Raw genomic sequence first — 17465 nt, forward strand, 5'->3', positions numbered from 1 at the left:
GAGGTGTTGTGATTCTATACTTATTCATACGTGTACTTAACTCAACGCAGATCAGTCTGATGACGACGCCCCCTTCTGGCCTGGAGTTGATTTATCAGAAGAAGAATCTGTTGGTGTTAAATTATAATTATTCAACCAAACTTCTTCTCAGAAAGTTGAAAAATCCACAGAGCCTTGTTTTCATTGATGCAGTAAAATGCACAGTTAAGTGTTAATGAACATTTGACATCTTGATTCTAATCATCATTAATTTAACCATGAAACCAGTCGGTGTTAAAAAGCTGCTTTGGGCCCACGGCCGCCTGAACCTTCATCCGTCCTGGAGAAGAAAGAGTTTTGCTTTTCTTGCAGGTTCTTTTATTTTTTATTTTTGTATTTATTTCTGGACTGTCCTATTTTAAATTGCTCCACTTACAGAGCAACACCTTTTAGAAACGAGGTCAACACTTCCTCTGGTGCTTTGACCTGAATACAATCCCTTGATGGTGGTTTAATCCACGTGAGGCGTTTGTTCACCTTCATCAAATGATGACACGTGCACATTCAGCAAAACAAGGAGCGGTTTTAGTGGAAATCTCATGTCGGTGTTTGGCTTACGACTAATTATGTTCGTTATGGATTATTCTAATTAATTAAAATGTCATAAAATACAAAAAAACAATACAACCAACAGCCAACTCCACAAAGATTTTCAATTTCCACTCACTTTAAAGGGAGAAAAGCAGCGAATCTCATTTTAGAAAAGAAAATCAGTAAATATTTGTCTGTTTGCAGCCTCAGCCCTTTGTGGCTCCTGCTGATAAGGCAGAGCTAAAATCTCAGGCTGCTTTGGAAACGATCAACACAGGCTGAGCTGCAGAAACTGGAATCCAACCTTAAAATGCCTGTATTGTGCTTTTCGGGGGTTTTCTCTTTACTTTAGTGGGTCATTGCTCATCTGTGCATGTAAAAGGTCTTTAAATGTATGAAGGCCTAAGTCTGCAGGAAGCAGAGTGGTTCTCTAACTGAGAACCATTCGTTTCTTTCTGTGACAGAATCAAGGCTGAAGTTTTCACAGCCTATGTACACAGCAAAACGTAAAAGGTAATGTCTTGTTTCTATAACCAACAAGATAAAGCCCTAAAATACAATTTACAATAATATGAAACTGAGAAAAACAGCAAATCCTCACATTTACAACCAGTTTGTCTTTATTTCATCGTTTTCTCTGTCGATTAAATTACATTTAAAGATTCAACACAGATTCCAGTTAACAGGAGCTGAACTTGGAGCTTCAGAAAACAAACAATGACAGACAACAGGAAAGAAATGAGTCCAGCTTCCCATCATCCCTGTGTTCCTGCCGGCCTGTTCCTGACCTTTAACCTCATGTTGTATATTTACACGTGTTCTGTGTTTATATCAGAAGCTGATGAGGAGATCGGGAGCAGAAGAACAGAAGAGGGGCAGGCTCTGAAACGACAGGAGGCAGAGAGATGATGAATAAAGTGTCAGAATCATTTCTTCATAAGACGTCGGACTCTGTGTTACATTTATTAATCAATTCATAATATTTCCACATTCATTTATCTTTCATTTAACAGCTGAATGAAATATGCCCTGTGGTGATGAGGACTGATGGAGAGACAAGACGCTGACCGGTACACACACAGACACACACACACACACACACACACACACACACACACACACAGACACACACACCTGCCCTGACTGTGTGTTAGAGTGTGTGACCCCCTCTGAGGAACTCCCCTTCCATCTTCACATGCAGATCCAAGCCGGACCTCCTCTGTGACGATCACTTCTGCATGGTAATTACATTCTCCTTTGCAATTTGAACACAAACACACACTCACTTGATCTGCTGCCAGGGTTCGTCCCGACTCCGGCTCGCGGCTCTGCATGATGATTGCGTTCCCCGCAGACATTCGTGTTGGCAGCGCCGGCACACCTCTCTGTTCCTGACACAGGCTGAATGCCAGAGCAGCCAGGTGGACTCAGTGTGTCCAAGTGTTGGGCACTTTACCCCGAGGCTAAAGAGAAACCTCACTTCCACCAAACACACGAAGCCCTGGTTCTTGAACAAGCTTTAACTCTGTCCTATCCATTAAGAAAAGCCTTATCCCCAAATAATGATAATAAGTAGTTACCAGACCTGTTACCTTCTGCAGTTACAGGTGAATAAAGGCCTCGGTCACTATTTGAGGAGATAAGATAATTAAGTGTACGATTATTTGACTCATTCGTCAGCAGCTGGCGTTTATTAAAATCTCTAACCTCTGACCTCTGACCTCAGTCTTTACTTCACATCGACCAAAGAGTTTCACTTGGAACTTGGACTGAAACCCCCGGAGCTGTCGGACCAGAAACCCCTCGAATGAAGGAAGCCACCAACAAACAGCTCCTGTTGAAATCCACTGACTGAGAAGAGGCAGCGACTAATAAGGACGATAGAATCTGCTGAGGAGCTTCTCAAAAACACTGCTGTGAATTCCTCCTCTGTTATCACAGGCGGGACGGAGGAGTCGCTTCTTATCAGAGACTGAAAAATATATTTCATGCTCTGCTCCTTCCTACATGTTTCCTCCCTGAACCTGCTCTGCTCCAGCAGAAAGCAACATCTGGTGCTGCTTTCAAAAGTTAGTGATGAGGTTGCATTTTGTATGTAGGAAGTGTAGAAAAATGCAACCTCATGACTTCTTCTTTGCACATATGAATGTTATTTCCTTGATGGGACTGAGTAGAACGGACTATTTAAACTGATGAACTGAGGGCACATGAGCAGTGTTGGTGCTAAACGGAGGAAAACGGAATCAAGCATGCAACAATAAAAGAATTGATTAGTGTTTAATTGCCTTGTTGGAATTCCAGTGTTCTCTTGACATTTTGGTTTGACGGCTGCCGGCAGAGACGCAATGCAACCGAGTTAACGAGATTTATCCAGAAAGGCCAACGAGCTGATCCACAGCGACGCTGTGACATTTCCGACGCTGCAGATTGATCGATAAGTGACGGGCCACTCCCCACGGACCGAGCATCAACACAGGAACACTACAGGAGAAGGGAAACTTACTGAATATGTCAGACAGACTGAGTTGGACATTTGAGGATCCATCAACAAACGGAACGATCAGTGAAGGAAACGATCTTCTGTGTTGATCGAGACATTTGGGAACCTGGTGTTTTTCTAAACTGTTTTACATCCTGTCTCTTTTGTCTGTATCTAATATCTGTATTCTGTAGATTTATGGTCTACACATTACAAGTATATAAGGTTGAAGGACATTAAAAACAAATAGGCATTGAAATGACAGGTTGAGTAATTAAGGCTGCAGCAGATAGTTTAGTTTTATAGGCCTGAGTGGTTGTTGAGTGTTGTACTAGGATGTTATACTCACACAATAAGAGTTTAGCATAGATTTGCATGAGCCTTTAAATATATGCTGCAAGAAATACAAGAGGGGGGGGGGGGGCGTTCATCCAAAACCAGTTTCCCCAACGTCCCCGAGGCTGCAACTGTTTCCATCAGTGGAAAATGGAAGGAACTAATAGAGCAGATTAACATGAAGTGTCGAGAATCACATTTCTACCAAACTGTCCAAAGTGAAAGTTTTCACTGTTTAAAATAACAAGAGGAAGAACCTGTGCTTCTGAACCTGTGGGGCCTCGAGGCAGATCTGTGGCTTTGCTTTTGTTTCATTGTTTTTAAAGACGCAGTTGAAGCTCATATGAACTCATGAAGTCGATCCTGCAGCTCGTCACAGCATCTGTTAACACAGCATGCTTGGTTAGATCGGCGACTCTCCTGCTCCCCCCCGGGGAGACGGTGGAATAAAAGCAGGAGGAACGACGGCACGTTGTGATTTCACATACTCAGTTAGGTCCGTCCACCGTGTCGGCTCAGAGCTTCGCTGTCTTGCCTGATTACTCCCAACGAGTTCACACCTCTCCAGTCATTTGCCGTCGACGAGTTCTCGTGGAAAACATCACACGCTTTGATTTCTGGAGTCGTTTGTGTAATCGCTGCCTCTCTGCCGCCGTCAGACGCTAGTGGAAAAAAGTATTTTGCTCTCTCCTCAGTCCAATATGAATATTTTGTCCTGTTTGTTTAACTGGTTCTGGATCCCAGAACTAAGCTGGTGTGCACATTCCAACACAAGGATCCAAGGAGCCATTTAACCATTGATTGAGTTCATAACGGATGGATGGAGCAAACACAAATCAATACACTGTCATGGAAGCCGTTACTAAAAATCAATGAAATAATTACAAATTAAATGCACATAAATTGGCTTGAATAATCCATGTGTCCACGAAGGTTAACAAAGAATCTGAGGTCATCATCTGGATCCTTTTTAAACAGGATCACATGATAAACTAGAAAGGCTCAACAGCCACTTAGATTCAATCAAGCTCGACTCACACTCACAGATATCATTTAATCAAGGTCTTTGAATCAGTCCTGAGGGAAGTGGGGAAATGTAACTCTCCCCCTTTTTCCAGATCGTCTCCAAACTGTAATGTTTCTCTCTCGTCGCCTCCTTCTACCAAGTTTCTTAGAAATCTGTTCTGTAGTTTTTTAGTAATTCTGCTGAGAAACAAACAAACCAAACAATGGAGTGAAAACATGATCTGTTAAATCCACCATCACTAAATGTTTGGGGCCGATTAGGAACCAGAGAGAATAACAGACGGCTTCAGGTTTAAGATTCTTAAACAACGTGATTTCTACCAGGATCTCAAATCTTTCATTGTTTCCTCCGGTGACGAATGAGGAATCCAGCCTGAAACCTGTTGCTGTGAAGACGGAGGAGACGAGCGGCAGAGAACCTGGAGATGTTCGTGCTCGTTGAGCTGCTTTGGAAGAAAAGAGCGTTTCCTCCCTGTTTCCATCACTAATCACTGTTTAACTGGATCCTTCCACAGAGAAACACAACAGTCCTGGAAATGACAGGGGGGGGGGGAATCTCTCTCCCCCCGTGTAATGTAAGTTAACAGGTTTAACTCTGGAGCCGAGGATAAAGCTGCAGGATCGAGAGAGGAACATGAAAAGAGGAGCAGAGACGCTGATGGAGACACAGACAGACAGTCACTGGGAGTTATGTAAATTACCAGGAGCTGTTTCCAGTAATCGTTCCCATTGTAGATTGTGGTGAAGCTGCGCTGCTGCTTGCTGCTGATAAACCTCTGGAAGAGTCCGGTCTCTGCTGGATTCTATCAGGAGGCCGTCAGACAGGAAGTGTTGGCTCTCACTGGTTTTATTGGTCGCATTAGTTTTGCCTCTTTGTCTCTGCGCCGACAGGATGTGGCAGCATGTGAAGAGAAGACAGGAGCAGCGGACAGAGACGGACATCAACACCTCAGTGTCCTCATGTCTTATCTGCAGCAGCTCCCAGTGCTGAGGGAGAAGGACTCTGGGTGGAGATGGTCCCAGTGGAAATAAAACCACTGAGCGTAGAGGAGCTGCTCCACCTGTTGGTCCCTCTGAGACTCTGAACCTTTCTCACAGTCTGAGACACTGACTGTGCAACAGGAGCCGAGGAACAAACCAGGAAAACACATTTGTTGAATGTGTCATTTACAGAATGGAAGACGGAGCAATTACCTCCAACAAAGAAGTAATTGAACCTCCGGTCGATCCACAGTTTCTTCCTCCTGAATTTAACTCTTGATGATTTACCTTTTTTTTACCGCAAGATGAATGAGTTTAGAAGAATAACAAGTCAGTTATACATAATTCAAGGTCTGTTAATCCAGTGAGCCAAGAAATCCTCACACAGTTGCTTTCTGAGCTCTTTATGCATTCAGTCATGTTTTTTTTTAAACCCCAGTCTGCTTTAATCAGTGGTTTTAAGAGAAAGTCCTGCTCCCTAAATGGTTTCCTCTCTGTTTGCTCAGGCGCAGTGAGTGGGGCCGAGCGGCCTGACGACTCTGAGCCACTCGGAGTGAAGATTATAATTACTCCTCAGGACGGTCGCAGAATGAGGCAGAAGAAATTCCTTTATGCTTTTACAGTCACTTCGTTTTCACTTTCATGTTAAAGCAATTCTGCGTTAAAGCATTTGCATTAATATCAAAGAGTTTATTCTATTCTGCAATCGTCAGTGCTGTGGTGATATAGAGGAAATGAATGGAGGTGCTGAGTGTCAATACTACTTACTTAGCTGCAATTTATAAATTATAAATGATCTGTCAGGGTTTGTAAGTGGGCCACAAGCTGAATGCAGGAGTCGAGGCTGGGACATGTTTTCCTGTGTGTTTTAGAAGTGTCTCTTCACAAGAGGGAGGGTCTTTCTGTGTGAAGCCTCCACGTTCTCCCAGTAATTGCGTTGGGGACTCTGTCTTCCTCCCACAGTCCAAAGACATGCAGCTCAGGCTCATTGGAGCCCGTTGGACAATGTGAACATGGACGGTTGTTGATATGGTCCTGACCTGTCCAGTGTGTCCAGCCCCTCTTGTAAACCAGAAGCTGTATAGATGGTAAATGGGTTTATCGTACTTATAGCTCTCAACCACACATTCACCTGATGTCACTTCTGACGAACTTATTCAGTGTTTCCCATTTATCTCGACTGTGGTGGCCTGCCATGTATAATAATATACGTCTTATACACTTCTCAATGTGCACTAGACTGCTGAATGTGAAAGAATCTCCAGACATGTTGTGGACGTCTGTCTCTCCGAGGACTTCGTGTCTCCTGCAGCTGAATGTGACTCTTCATAAGCTTTGTTCCCGATTCTTCCTGCACAACAAGTCCAAGGTCACTTCAACATGGCAACAACAACAGGAGGTGTTTCTGTCCGGTGGGAGTCGGACTCTGTTGGTGACTTGCCGACGTGGACGGGCGTCCTTGGCTTGTCCCCGCGTTGCAGTGTCTCCAGCAGACGAGATGAGCTCTGAGGACAGAGAAGCTGACGGGATTTAGAATCTCCCGAGAGTCACTTTGCATCCATATGAGCTCTGCGTCGCTGTGACTCCGGATAATTAGACAAATACTCCGAGCAGAGGATCACTTTCATCTATATCCGGTGCACTTTCAGAACTTTTAGTCGTAGTCCGAAGCAGTTTCTCCTTTTTTAATCTGCGGCAGAGGGAAACCGAGTCTGTGGCTCAGGAGAACAGAGGGAGGGGGGGTAACTCAGACCTGCTGTCGGCCTGGAGGGAGCCTGAGGCGTGTGGCTGTTCACGCCAATGGACAATCATGCATGTATTACATAATGTCTGTATAATGTTATGTGGTAACACAGTCGTTTGCCTTTTTATAACATCAAGAACATACAAAAAATGACAAAGGCTCATGGACCGGTGTGGAAAGACAGATGCATTTTTAAATGTGTACTTTTAAATTTATTGAAATGCATCTAATTGCAACACCTTGGATCCCATTATTTGAAATAATTTACTTTAGGGCTGACTTAATAAATATATTTATTATAAATTCAGAATAAGTTTCCTGGAAAGAACTTTGTAAATTCGTTATGTTGGTGAATTTATTCCGTCTAAATGCTTGTGTCTTTTAATCAGTGTCCAGAGACTCCTCGGAAAATGCTAAATACCATATTGTTCCACAGTAAAGTGCAGTAATCAGCATATATGAATAAAGTTTCCAGTAACTTATGAATAAATGAGGTATAAGGTCAATCACTTGTAGAGTGTTGAACATAGACCCGGCGCAGTCTGCACGCTGAGTGGATTTAGAGTTGGTTGAGCACATCTGTGCACAACATCTGTTTAATGGTAGTTTCCCCTGCTGATGGAGAGTTACTGTGGAGCGCGCCCGGTGACCAGCGATGGAATCAGCTGAAGGACGCGAGCAGCTCCAGGCAGATGCTCTCACACACAAACAGTAAACATTCAGGACAAAGACTCCAGCAGCAGGAGGACTAACGTGCTGGTGGCTCTGGTGGAACTGGTGTGGGGCAGGTTTTTCATCCTCTTCCTGTTGACTGGTTTGTGAATAACTGAGCAGACAGGTAAGCTGCCTGCAATGAGAAGTCAAATTCACAAAGATGTGGCTCTTGTGCACTGAGGGTTCATGCGACTTGTGACCTCGACCAATGAGGTCCGTTTGTGTGTTGGTTGGTTTGTTGGTTTGTTGGTTTTGACATTTAAAAGTCAAGAAAAACGGTATTCATCAAATAACTCTGATTATTGCAGATGATGAGCCGTGCAAAAGGACTAAGGGATGAGTCACTCATACGCACATGCAGCAGCAGCGAACCTTCACCTCCCTCTCACTTCCAGTCTGTGGATTGTGAGCAGGCGAATAAAATATCCCTTCCCTTGTCAAAGCAAATCAAAGTTTGGTGAACTTTGACCCACGATATTCACTTTGTATTCATGACTGTGTGACCGTGCAAGTCTTCAAAAATACAAGTCAACCTTCAGACCTTCAGTTTATTTTATCTTATTCATTTATTAAAGTCTGATTATTAACTTTTAAAGAGAGTAACTTCCTGCTTCATGGTACGAGCTTTATCTTCTTAGTATATGAAGTCATTTCTTTATCCTTGACTGCAGTTACCCGACGTCCCACAGCCAGGAAGCTGAGCAGCCACACAGACTCTTAGAAGTTCAGTGTGTTGAGAGAGGCAGTCTGCTGGGGGGGGGGGGGGGGTTATATCCTGCTGGGAATACATGTTCTACAAAATGTATACACTCCCAGTATGCAGAGAAACTTTGGATGAAAGCAGCCACTTAGCGGTTTTAATGGAGGAGAAAAAGACGTTCTTTATTCTCCTTTGAGGCCGATTTTGTTCTCAATCTTTCAATTTCCCCCCCAAAGCAGATTTACTCATAAAAAAATAATTAAGGAGCATGAAAAGAAAAAAGGGAGGGGAGGCTGCGGAGCGGCTGGAGGACGCAGAAAAATAAAATCTGTTGAAAAAGGAAAGTGAGAGCGGAAGACAAAAGGACAAACAGTGAAGGGGAAGAGTGCACAGCAGGAGGTGAGGACTCCAGGCCTCTCATTATAAAGGTCACTAGTGGTTCTTCTCCTCTGGGACCTGATTCATGACATTATTTAGATGAAGATACCTCTGAACTCAAGACCTCTGACTCTGAGTTTAGAGAAAACAAGGTCATCAGAGACAGAAGGGCGGCTCTGCAGTGAACACCGTACAACTCGGAGTCAACTGAATATGGAGATTAAATATCAAAGTGTCTCTGCATTGTGTCATCAAAGCTGATGAACCACCGGAGCAGATGAAGAGAAATCTGCGCTCAATTCAAATGAGTCGGACTAATTCTCCCCTGGATTCCGTTTGATTCGTCACTCAGCTCCACCGTCTCCTCTCGTTCGCTCCGTCTAATTCCACGAAACCTCGCGGCACATTTGATTCTGTCGCTCGTTCGGCACCTGGCTCAGTTACATGTTTAATTTCTCCTCTCGGCCGTGTTCGTTATGTGTCTGTGATCGTCTGGTTTCTTTACCGACGACGCCGGCAGCTCGGAGCAGGAAACAGCTGCAGCCTGGTTGGGGCTGTGTGATGTGACCAAACTCTCACATCCCAACAGACGTCATTACATCTCCACATCGTGAAACATACGGTTACTCACATCCTCTCTCGACGGTGTATTGGGGCCATTTTATGTAAAGAGGGAACTTGTAGTAGCAGCTGTTATCTCCGTCCAACTTTTGGATTCCTTTGCTATATTTGTTTGGGGTTTGTTTGGAGAACTCCACTGATCCTTAGACTCTCTCGCTACAGTTTGACTCTTGTGTGGGTGATAGAAGACGTTAGTTATGTTGGGGATCTGTTGTGAGAGGACAGTTGAACAGCATCATTAGCAGAAAAGGTGATGCAACGGGGGGGATCCAGGTTTGTTTTAAGCCTCCCTGCCGACAGCCAGCAGCCGGGGGCCTTGTGTTCTTAGGTCAACATGTAGCAGGTGGATAAACTCATCACTTGTTAACATCTGATTGGCTCCTTTCCCCCGTGCTCCTTTCAACCGCCCAGCACTTATCAAATCATTAATTAAGCCTGAATCAAATCTACTCCCACAGAGCCGTGCATGCGTGTGTGTATGTGTGTGTTTGTGTGCACGTGTGTGTGCGCGCCGGCTGTGTTTGAGATGCAAATATGAAACAGAGGTCATCATGTTTTTCTGTGTGTTCACGTCTCCACAGGGAAAATGTCAGAATTTGCCACTAAATTAAACACAACAGGCATCCTGCACGTCTCCATGGAAACCAAACAAACATTTGATTTATTCTAATCACCTGCCGACTGCGGAGAATAAAAGTTTCTCTTTTTGGTTTTAGTTCCTAGTTTGGGCTTTTCGTACATGTCTCGTCACGATGCAGGTTGTTTCACCCTCGTGTTTTACTCTTTTAATCTCCCACAGTTCATCCGGTGTAACAAGATATCAGGTGAATACATCCTCTGAATGTTTTCTGGAGAGAAGGATTTCCTCTTCCAAGAGCCCTGGTATATTAGCTCACCTCCAAAAAGCTGAAAAGCATAAAACGGACACTGTGGGCACTGTGAGTCTAAAGTGATAAAAGTTTGTGTGAGAGAAACGCGGCCGGTGGTGAAGGTGTGAATCATCACGATGTAGCCGAGCTCTGTGTAGAAAGGACATTTCACAGTCTGACTCTGTTACATTCCATTTCACAGCCATAATCGAGGGCTGCAGTGACATCTGTGTGTGTGGAAATGATGATGATGATGATGATGATGATGAGAGGAAATCTTCCCCTATCACAGACTCTTATGGAAAGAATCTCCTCCAGTGACTCAGACGCTCTCTGAGTCGGACATTTAGCACATTTCAGCTTCTGGGTGAAGGTTGATCAAAGCTGTGATTGAGCCGATCGTCCAAACGACACTGACTCGTCTGTTTGAAAGAAACCGTCGACTGTTAAACGTTTTTTTTTGGATCATCGTCTGGAATTCAACAAAAACAAAGATTTGTGTGGTCGTCAAACACCAGTTCCCTTTAGGGCTCTCGAGCTTTGACATCACTCATCATTACTGAGCTAAGAAACATAAATCAATTATCAATTATCTATGTATAATATACGACTTGGATAAAATGTTAAAATTACTTTTAAATTACACAGAAGAGAAAGTTACACCTGAGGAATATTGTTATTTTATTAATTTTGTATTTTTCTGGGAATAGGCAGATCCCCGATGCTTGTAAAAATAAGTTAGAAGCAAAATGAATAGGGACTAAATAATAATAAATGATGGAATATATTGTATATCTCACAGAAACACACATGATCTGAAGTTAGAAGACATGACATCTGGTTGAAAGCCACTAAAACTTCTAAATTGGACTTTAAACTTATACGTTTTGTCTCCTATTGGTCGAGAATGACCTCACAGTTTGTTCCCTGGTTATTGTCCTGCCTGCTGAATGCAGGTCTGTTGTCGACTGGGGGTCAGATCTCAGGTCCTTGTGCTCCGACACAATGACTGCCTTGCTCGTGGGCTCGTCAGCAGCTCATCAGAGAGTCTCTGAGGACGGGACGGGGTGAGATTTGACCTTGATAGCAGTCAGAGAGGGAATAGATGTGCTGTTTGTGTCTGATCTCCCTGAGGGGTCCCTCATTTACCTGCTGGACACACAGCTCCAGTGTCCTGTCTGCTCCGTCCTTTGTCCCCACGCAGACACCTTGAAGGCTGGTGTGTCACACAGAGACGACCCGTATTCTTCTCCCTCCATCTTCTCTCTCTCTGCCGCCCTTTCATCTTGTCCATGTTGGAATACGCTACTGGGAATTTGCCTGAATCGTCCAAACGTCTCCCTCCGTCTTTCTCTTCTTTCTGAGTCTGTCTCTCATTACCTTGCACTCTGTTCGCTGTGGCTTTATTTCTCTGCCTCTCTTGCTCTCGGCTGAAAATCCATTACTGCACCTGAAAGCAGTTTGAAAGAGGTGAATTTCTATACCGTCTTTTTGAGGTCGGCGATGTCCTGAATGGAGCCATTATAACCTCGGAAGCGTTTTTCACTGAGATTCAAGCAGACACCAAGGTACCAAAAAAACAAGTAAATTAGGTTTTTTAATCTTTAATTCATTTACAAAGCAGTTTAGAATTTTTTTTTTGTCACAAGCGGAAACAAAAGGATTAAATTCACAAGGACGTCATTGTGTGTTTTGAATTTGCACATTTTACGTCAATGGGCATCTTGGGACCAGGACGTTTCAAGCTGCAACGATAAAGGCCAATGAATTGACATCAAAATTCACATTAAAACAATTTGGACTAAAGGAAAATGTTCAGCGGGATGAAATACAAGGTCGTCTAGATGCTGCCGTCTTCTCCCTCTGCACCACCACACCCTGAGGACAAGTTCAGCAGCAGAACTAAGAAACAAGTGTCCAGGCTCGACCTTGAACCTTGGGAAGGTCGCGCTCCCTCATAAATGATCTTGAGACCTGTCAACCCTCAAATCACAAACATATTCATAAGACTGTTACATTATTCACATTCTGAATGTCTTTCCCTGCTTTGTTCAAGAGAGAGAAATCAACTTGTTCATGGTTTTCTGACTGCAAATCATAAGAAAAGCTGCGAGCTCTCCAACAGCTGGAGAAAAGTGCTTGTATCTGTCTTTCGTGATGAATTACAAGGGTAATGTTTTTGACATCCTAGAAATCATGTCCTTGCTGAAGAGTCAGGGGCAGCACATTGTATTTTCATCCAGTTTAGAAGCTACAGTCCTGTTGTAGGCTCATACAAGTACATCCATCTCTACCAGGAGTGGGATTTGAACCCACGAGGACTTGAGTCCATTGCATCTTGAGTGCAACGCCTTAACCACTCGGCCATCCTGGTGATTCTAGTCTGTTTTCAGAAGCGAATAAAAAAAATGTTCCTGATGAAATCGTTCATCTTGTATTTTATTGGGTTTTTAAAATACAGAATCATCACATCACAGAATTGGAGATCAGGTTGGACTCACTTTGACTTTTGTCATTTGCATCTTTTCCTAACCAGACCAGGAGGAAGGAGGAGAGTGATGGAGAGAAAGGAGACAGGAGGAGATCGTCAGTCAGACAGACTCTGAGACAAACCCCTGGGGACGATGGAGGAGCACAGGAGACAGACAGTCAGGTATTTAAAAGCCCCGGCTGCTTTATTTTCCATGTAATATAAGAAGCTTTGAGCCTTTTAGTCAAGTTGTATTTTAATGGTTTCTTTTCATTTCCCAATGATGCACAGTGCTCTCCACAAGGAACCAAATTTATTCTCTACATGCCCTGAATGCTGCGCCTGATTTATTAATAAATAAATAAAAAAGGAAACTTGCCCGGGAGCCCATCACACGTCTGTGCCCCGGGGTCTGTAGCGTAACGACCAGGGCCCGTTCGAGGTTAATGGGGATGTTTTAAAAAGGTCGGTTTTATTTTTTACGGTAACAAAGGTCAGTAAACGTTGATGTGACGACAAAACTGCCTGGACCCGAACCCTGATGTCTGGGAAACACATTCCCGGCAGAATAAGCATTAAAAAGCCACAAACACACAAATCATTAAGCTTTTATTAGCTGCATCACTAAAAGCTTCAAACATCAATAGTAAGTCTGGGCTTTGTGCCATAGAGATGTATATATATATATATATATATCCTCTATCAACCTGTGACACGCCGGCTGATGTGTTGCATTTTACAGCAGGAATCCACGTCTCAGAGAAAGTAAATGATCAGGCTGAAGACGTGAGGAAGACGAGCGTCCACGAACCAGATAATTGTCGAGCGCTGGCGAGGACTCGTGAGGACGGTGATGGGAGTTGAGGCGTTGATAATTCTTTCAGGTACAAGACTTCGCTGTGATCTTCTTTTTTTTTTTTTCTGTCTAATCTCTCTCATTCATATTCCAGACGAGACGCTGCGACTGTGTCAAACGGGCGATAATTACACAGAAGGACCCCCACTCATACAGGCCATGTGACGTGACTGAGCCCAGTCCAGATCCGCTGATGGGAAGTCTGGTCGGACTCCAGCGACCCACAATCCTCTGCTCCCTTTTATTACCAATTGGCACCTTGCAATTGGCCGGTGTCAGATCAGGTTCTGAACCATTTATCTCTGTGAGTCGTCATCACTGTGCTTCACAGACGCCTTCACCGTCGAGAATCGTTGTTTCTGTTGATCAGTGAAGTTCTTCTGACTGTTCTTTAAACGTCCTTACGTCAGTTTCACACGATGTAACCATCACTGTCCACACGTCCTTTACGTTTCCCTGGTTGTTAAGCAATACAGCCACTAGAGGGCAGCACCGAGTCGACCCGCTTCTGACAACAACAAACAATTTGCGATAGTGGATAAGTTTGTGATTATGTACGAAAAAGTTTTAAATGGCGTTGTCGTAAAAGTCTCTCCTCCGTTGTGAAAATGTCTTCCTCGTGTCCTAAGATCACCTTGCTGGAATCTTATGCTACATCGCCCCCTACAATTTCTGGTGGTACTGCGCCATATCATCTATTTCGTAACTGCACAAATACGGACGAAATGAACGCATACTTCTGATTGAAGGCCGCGTACGTTTCCCTTAAGGTCACAGAGGCGTTCTGCCAGAAGCTAAGAATACAATGACTATCACAAGATGCAGAGTATAAGAAAACCTTCTCCTCACTTTCACCTTTTCCTTTTATCTCTCTTCCTTTAATCTCCTCACTTCTGACTTTCTTCTTAAGGGCAAGAAACTCTCAGGTCATGTTGGAAACAATCTCAGAGTTTAACGCATGAATAATGAATTCAGAGCTTTAAAAAAAAAAAAAAAAAATAGTTCATTAATTCATTCTGTGTTTAATTTAGCTTGGCACAGTAATTATCAGTTGAGTTCATAAGAGGCCAGAGTTTATTTCAGCGTCACTTAATTAGTTTCTGATTGTTGAGCACAAAGACCCTGAACTACTAAATGTCAACTGAACAGTGTCAGGTCAGTTCAATATTTACTCAAGAGAGGGTGAAAAAACCACTGATGATGTAGTGAGAGATATTTTCCCACTTGGTCGAGTCAGGGCATTAATTATTTCCACCCGTCGACACAAAGAGAATATTAAGCAGCTAATTAGACTTGGCAGAAATGAAATGAGCTCAGCATATGAATAGATAGATCTGCTGAATCAATGCTGTGGTTTAAATGTGTTACATGTTTGCACCTTTAGATGGAGCGATAAGAGAGAGAAATTTAAATACCAGGGAAGAAATCCCATCTCCTCCCGGCTCCTCCTGTTTCCATGTCACCACATTACTTTCCTTCCTGCCCCTGAAGCAGAAATAATCCATTAACCCTTCGAACCTGCAGCCGCTGAAGCACAAACTGCTCCGCCTCTGATCATGCAGAGTCATTAGCGTCTCCATTAATTCCACACTCAGCAGTTCAGCTCCTGTAGGCGACAAATCAAAAACAGCCTGTGGGGACTAAACAAACATGTCTGCAATTACCGAGGAGGATCGTTACAGTGGAGAACGGCACTTCTTCCAAACTGGAACGGCACCGAGTCGAGAGCAAAGGCCCAACTGTCCCCTTACGTTCACTCACAGATATCAATACCCTAATGTGTCCGATTTCCTTTAATCACAATGTTAAAAAAAGCCTAAAGCTTAAGTCTTGTCCTTCCACCAAGTTTTAAGAAAATCGGTTCAAACACTTTTTGCACAATCCCGCTGACAGACAAACAGAAAGCATTTAAAACAACCCCCCCCCCCCCCCCCTTGCTGGAGGTAATAATCATCTGGAACGATTCAAACATACATGTGCAGGTCAAACATTACGTTACTGAGTCAACACATGATTGGTCACATTTTGATAGTGAGCACTGAGACGGTCGTGAGCTCTGGTAAACGATGCAACTCGCCCCAGTTAGTCTGAAGGGTCTGATGATTGTTTGACCTTTGGTGGGACATGAGGAGTCTAAAGGATTCAGTGTCTGTGTAGAGTGAGTCTGACCTTTGAGGAGTCTGAGCAGGAGTCTGACGTGAAGTTTAAAAAAGGACCAGGCGGTTTAACGACAAAGTTAATATACTGTTGGCTGCAGCACTGGAGCCTCCATATGGCAGGAAACTGTATATTGGTGATTGTCAGGTAAATGGGACACTTGTTAGGACCTTTGCATTAAGAGTTTATGCTGGATAAGCAAACATTAGCCATTCAAAATTTGTGAGGTGATAATATTTCAGGGCTTTTTATCTGCTAGCTTGTTGTGGAGTTAAAAAGAAATATTGAACAGAGCTTTATTAGGAAGTACTTTTATTGCTTTGAGAATAGTAATGTTATAGTTAAATATCATCCAGTCACATTTACTGCTGATTCTACATCTGAATGAGCAGCTGACAAATAAGCAATTAATTAGTGTTCCCAATTATACTGTGGAGCAGAAGTTGTGAGTTCAGGTGCTCAGGCGCCGCTCGTCTGCAGCGCTGGTCGCTCGTGTTGATGTGTTGGTCTGTGATGAGCTGCTGCTGGAAACCAGTGCACTTCTTTGTAATGGAAGCAGATTCCTGCGCGGAAACACCATCACCTGTTGTTGAAATTGAGGTCAAAGCTTTCATAAGGTTTGTTTTGTTGACGACACCTGAAACACATCAGCTGCAGATGCACCAACAGCCCCCCCCCCCCCCATTCCCTCTGTGCTCAGTAATGGATGTTTACATGGGAGGAGACGTAGCTCTGCTCTCGTCGGTCCCGCCGCTCTCAGCAGGAGATTGGTGGAAGGGAAACAAGTGTCAGTTTGTGACAGGAGGAATCCCCACGCAGAGAAAAATGGCCGACACTTACAGACAGAGAGAAAGCGGAGTGAGAGACAGAGGAGAAGAGAGAGAGAGAACTGAGCTGATGAACAGAAAGACAGATGGATGGAGACAGCCCGGAGGAGGACAATTTCACATGTGAAGCAGAATCTTAATCTAAATGGAGGATGTAGCCCGAGGCAGCTCTAAATGCATTAAGAGTCAGTGAAGAGCAGGAAATAACGTTATTACCAAGAGGAATGAAGCAGGTTATTAGAAATGAATAATCATCCAAATGTTTACATGGATAATGTACTTTTTATAGGGTTGAACCAGTCGAGCAGAACTGCTTTATTTTATTAAAATGCCTCCAACCGTCGTGTGATGTAAAAAAAACCTTGAGACCACCTTTCTCATCCTGCATTTTAATTTGAAAGGGTCACTTTACCGGTTGTATGTCATAGCTAATGCACTAATAATGTGGAAACTGTGGAAATTTTATATACGGTATAATAACTGGAAAATGTCATCCGTGGCCCTGAGAAGAATAATGTTCGGGTGTGTCTGCAAATTGAAGTTCCCTGGACAAGAAGCTGCTATTGATTGTGTGAAGTTCAGATTCCAGTGAAGGTTCATGACTGTGACAATCGTGCTGCACTAATTGGTTGTTTTTCATAAGGACAGAAAACGTGTCTGAAGCCACAATAAAAAAGCTGCTTTTTTTATACTTTCACATCAACTCAGAACCATAAATATACATTTTCATCAGGGTC

General features: G+C 43.5%; 1 non-coding gene across 1 annotated transcript; it reads right to left on the reverse strand.

Moving 5' to 3' along the window:
* Window positions 1-12709: 12709 nt before the first annotated feature.
* trnal-caa lies at window positions 12710-12792 on the reverse strand. The gene has a single exon. It is a non-coding gene; the product is annotated as a tRNA-Leu (tRNA).
* Between the last annotated feature and the right edge of the window lie 4673 nt (window positions 12793-17465).

Source organism: Hippoglossus hippoglossus, chromosome 17 (genome assembly GCF_009819705.1).
Source record: "Hippoglossus hippoglossus isolate fHipHip1 chromosome 17, fHipHip1.pri, whole genome shotgun sequence".
Lineage (NCBI taxonomy): Eukaryota > Metazoa > Chordata > Actinopteri > Pleuronectiformes > Pleuronectidae > Hippoglossus > Hippoglossus hippoglossus.